Source organism: Herpailurus yagouaroundi, unplaced genomic scaffold (genome assembly GCF_014898765.1).
Source record: "Herpailurus yagouaroundi ecotype Mexico unplaced genomic scaffold, PumYag 189, whole genome shotgun sequence".
Classification (NCBI taxonomy): Eukaryota; Metazoa; Chordata; class Mammalia; order Carnivora; family Felidae; genus Herpailurus; species Herpailurus yagouaroundi.
This window is the reverse complement of record NW_024412420.1, coordinates 12,534,110-12,539,138: the sequence shown is the minus strand read 5'-3', so window position 1 is coordinate 12,539,138 and position 5,029 is coordinate 12,534,110.

Sequence of the window (5,029 nt, the reverse complement as noted above, 5' to 3'; positions counted from 1 at the left end):
GGCAGAGAGAGAGGGAGACACAGAATCGGAAACAGGCTCCAGGCTCTGAGCCATCAGCCCAGAGCCCGACGCGGGGCTCGAACTCACGGACCGCGAGATCGTGACCTGGCTGAAGTCGGCCGCTTAACCGACTGCGCCACCCAGGCGCCCCTTTAATGTTTATTTTTGAGAGAGAGAGAGACAGACAGAGTTCAAGCAGGGGAGGGGCAGAGAAAGAGGCAGACACAGAATGGAAGCAGGCTCCATGCTCCGAGCTGTCAGCACAGAGCCTGACTCGGGGTTAGAACTCACAGGCTGCAAGATCATTACCTGAGCTGAAATTGGACTCTCCACCAACGGAGCCAGGCAACCGCCCCCCCCCCCCCACCGACTACGTATTTTAAACAAATAATAATAAAAACATGCTTATCAGTGAAACCAGATTTTACGAGCTGTAAAAATGTTTGTTGAGTGCTTACTGTGTACAGGTACTTTCCCAGTCATTGGGATGCAATGGTGGACAAAGCAAACAAAATCTTTGCTTTCGTGGAGCTGATATTCAAGAGTTTTTGTGTGTGTGCACGCATTTCTGTGGGAAACAGAGGACACAAATAAATTAGGTATTACGTGAGTTGGTGATGACTGCTAGGAAGAAAAATAAAGCAGGAATGGGGATCAGGAATGTGAAGGGGTGTGGAGTGAGGGCAGAATGCCACTTTCATTAGGGTCATTTGAGAAAGTCTTCAAGAAGGTGACATTTGAACAAAGAACAGAAAGAAGTGAGAGAGCGAGCCACGCAAGCACCTGAGGAAAACATCTGCCGAACCTCTTTCTGTGATGATTTAGAAGACACATCTGAATCTTCCTTGCAGGCTATCAGAGTTATAATAGTGAACATGAATCAACACTATTTGGTGCAATGGGAGAAAAGACGCAGTCTTTTATTTGTTTGGATTCCAGATCATCAGAAGTTATGTCAACGGTCATGCTGGCTCGGTATGTAATAAAAAAAAAAAAAATACTGATTTGATTATTTCAATGCCTTAATGTTTTTGGCAGCTAGTTCATTTTTAGCTCATATTTACAAGGACAGCATTGAAAAGCCTCCAGGGGGCATTTCCTAGCCTCTGTGTGGCATATGGTCCCCACAGTGGGAGAGGGTCAGCTTGCAGAAGAGGGGAGGGAAGGAGGCCAAGGAAGTCAGGGGACTTAGGGAGCCTGTGTGGCTCCAAGGGGAATGGGGGTGGGGGTAGGGGTGGAGGTGGGAGAGCTGGTTACAGGACAGTCGACTAGAAGGCACTAGAGAGGGGCATAGGGGCTGGGATGAAAGAGAAGGCCCTGGAAGGAAGCTCAGGAACCACAAAATCCTCCTCACTGCCGCCTCTTCCACCTTGGTTGTTGTTAATCCTTATAATCACCAGGATCTCTTTACATGTTTACGTGCTGTAGTGAAAAAGTGAGTTCAGAGGCCTCAAGTTGAACTTTTCCGGGAGGAGATTCTCCCCGGTGATGGTTCTTTCTCTAAAGTCTCTCAGCAGAGACCTCAGGATTCCTTTCTGTCCTCCGGGCCCCCAGGATGCCCCTTTAACGTAGTTCTATGTAAAAAATACCAGCTCAGTGAGCCCAGTGGCAGGTCAGTGTCCTACAGAGCATTGTCCCAAGAGGACTTCACAGCATAAGCCTGGCAGCACCTAAGAAGCCTGCAAATGTAGCGGATGGGAAGCAGCTGGAGAGCCTCCCTGGAATGAGGAAGCCAAAGCTGTGTTCAAAAAGAATGCAGCCTCCTGTTTCCCTGCTCTTTGCTCCCTTAAGGGTGGGTGCCTTTGGAGATGGGGGGGGGGGGGGGGAGGGGGGGACGGTGAGGGGCTGGGCACAGCTCTAACCAGCTAGAGTCAGAATGGATTCAAATGGGCTCCCCTCTGGGCCTTAGTATATCTTGGAGGTGAGGCCATTTTGTTTCTTCTGATTCACTCTCCTGCTGCCACATTTCTGTGCTGTCCTAGGATTTGGGCATCTGTTCTTGTGTGACAAGAAGAAACAGCTCCCTTGGGTAACAGCCTCTCTCTCTCTCTCTCTCTCTCTCTCTCTCTCTCTTTTTCTTGCTATAATGTCAAGAGGGGGAGGTGTGTGTGGAATGCGAGGTGTGGATGTGTGAGCTTGTGGCATCTTCCAGAGAGAAAATGAAAGCTTCCATGCTCTGTCTGCAGGATGAATTTCCAGTTGACCATCCTAAGGACAGTTCACGTTTCTTCAAGGCGTTTGGCCTTCTGTGGGATAATAAGGTTGTAGAGTGGGTGGAGAGTTGGGCAAGAAAGGAGCCTCATGCTCAGCGTTACCCAGTCACAGGTGGCTTTGTTCTTTATTTAAAAAAAAAAAAATTTTTTTTGAGAGAGAACGAGCGAGGGGTGGGGGGAGGGGGGAGTGGCGGGGGGTAGGGACAGAGACTCTTAAGCTGGTTCTGTGCTGACAGCAGAGAGCCCGATGCAGGGCTCAAACACACCAACTGTGAGATCATGACCTGAGCCAAAGTCAGACTCTTAACTGAGTCACCCAGGCGCCCCCATAGGTGGCTTTATACACAGGATCTGACTTTTTTTTTTTTTTTTTTTTTTAAGTAGGCTCCACGCTTGGGGCACCTGGGTGGCTCAGTTGGTTAAGCATCCAACTTTGGCTCAGGGCATGATCTCACAATTCATGAGTTCAAGCCCCACATCGGGCTCTGTGCTGACAGCTCAGAGCCTGGAGCCTGCTCCAGATTTTGTCTCCCTCTCTCTCTGCCCCTCCCCGTTCACGCTCTGTCTCTGTCTCAAAAATAAACATTAAAAAAAAAGTAGGCTCCATGCCCAACATGGGCTTGAACTCATGATCCTGAGAGCAGGCGTTGCATTGCTCTACCAACTGAGTCAAGCGGGCGCCCCACAGGATCTGATTTTTAAACCTTTGAATCTGTATGTTGTTATCTCCATTTAGCTCAGGAGGGCCCAACAAGTGAGTGGGAGAGCCAGATTTTTGAACCCAGCTCTGAGTCCAAAACACCCACTCTTCCCACCTCACAATAGCACCTCCCCGAAATTTACCCAACATTGTTGGGGGACAATGTGGTGAGACATACAGAAAGGCTGAACTCAGCTTCACAAATTGTTACCAAGACGTGAATGAACAATGAGGTGTTTTCATTGGATAATTCCAGGAGGAGGGCATTTTAGGACTGGGAAAGAAAACATCCTAAAATCAGGTGGGGATTCGAGTCTGTGCTTGTGCATTACCACTGCTGTTCTTTTTTTTACCCAATTTGGATTCTTGCTCCGAGCTAGCGATTCTCTCTACTTTGGCTGCACATAAGAATCACCTGAGGAGCTTTTACAAAATCCTGATGCCCAGGGCTGCTCTGGGAGATTCAGACTTAATTGGTTGGGGGTGGGACCTGGGCATTGATATTTTTTACAAGCCCCCCAGATGATTCTAATGTGCAGCCAGAGTTGAGAAGCAATCTTCTAAGACAGCCGAGGTAGAGGTGCATAGGGAAGAGGCAGGCTTGCCAAAAGCTTTACCTCTTTTGAGGGTTTAATGGTAACAAGCTTGCTAATGATGTTTACCATGTTAAGAAAGGAGGCCAGATGTCTGGATTAGGTGGAAAACTAATTGATTTCTTTGCAAGACATGCTAACATTTAGTATTGACAGGATGTAATCCTAGAATCTCTCAGAAGGGCTGTAAGGAAATCTCAGGCACTCATCTATTACACTCCCCTGGATTAGATGGAAGTTGGAGAGTGAGGAATGTTTATATAGATTAGCAACATTTCAAAACATTTTTTAAAAAAGGAAAAAGAATGGGCAACCAGAATAGCAGAAAGACTGGATTTCCCTTTAGGGGAAAAAGCAATTCCTGCTATTCCAGAAGAAATGCAATCCCTTCTCTGAGCGTTTCCTGGCAGGTGTCCTCCTCCCGGGATGACTGGAGGATGGATGTGCCTGCTGGTGGCAACAGCTTTTTCCAAGGAGGAAGCCGGGTCAACAGGGATATAACCCAGATGAGTAGAGAATTCAGCTTATACTTAGCGGGCTCTTCGATTACATTAAATCCCTGTGCGTTAGAACTAACTCTCTTCCTGGCTTCCCACTGCCTTCTCTCCCAAGCAGTCTCGAGTCACAGGGGCAAGGCCTGGTTTTTCTGATGGCTCTCAGCCTCTCCCTTAGGGAGGGGAATGCATGTGCTCACTTTTTCCAGTGGTCTTCTCAGTCTGATTTAATGGATATACCAGGACTGATGACACATCAGCATGGGATTGTTCTTTTGCTTCTTGGGTAATTGTCCTATTAACAGCTGTCCAAAGCAAAGGAGGGGGAGAGGATGCCAGGGGAAGGGAGGGCGGTGGCTTCCTCGCTGAAGGACACACGCCCTGGATTTCACAGGGTTAATCAGTGGGTTCTGGGAAGGAGGTTTGCACCTGCTCAGACTTGATCTGGAACTCTAGACTGAGTAGAAGACAGTGTTTTGATCTGATCTTCTCTTGCTACCAAGGGGTATTAAATATCCAGGACGCCCACACCCTGCCAGGCCTAACTGCCTGCTGCTGATTGAGACCGTCTCTACATCTAGATCCTCCTCAGCCCTTGCAATGGGCTGGCAGTTCTTTGTCTTTCGTTCTTCCTTCCCACCCTTGAGTAACTGCTGAGCAGGAAACTTTATCCAGTCATTCTTTAACCCAATCATACGGTTCCTGATGCACCTCCCTCCCACTGTACGTTCGAAGAATGATTATACGCATCGAAGCGCAGTACTAGAAGCTGGCAGGCAAAAGGAAATGACGGGGACAGAGTGGGCACAAACAAAAGACTTTTCCACACCTCTCCCATCCCTTCTCTAGGGATTAACAAGGAGCCCCTCCGGTTCTCCGTGCTTGCTACTCCCTCGACTTCCAGGACCCCAGGAAGGAAAGGAGAGGGGATGATGGGTGAGTGCTATCTCCACAAACTTGAGTCCCTCAAAGTGACCAAATGAATTCAGGCTTTCAAAGTGAGGTGACGATATCATGTGTTACCTCCCC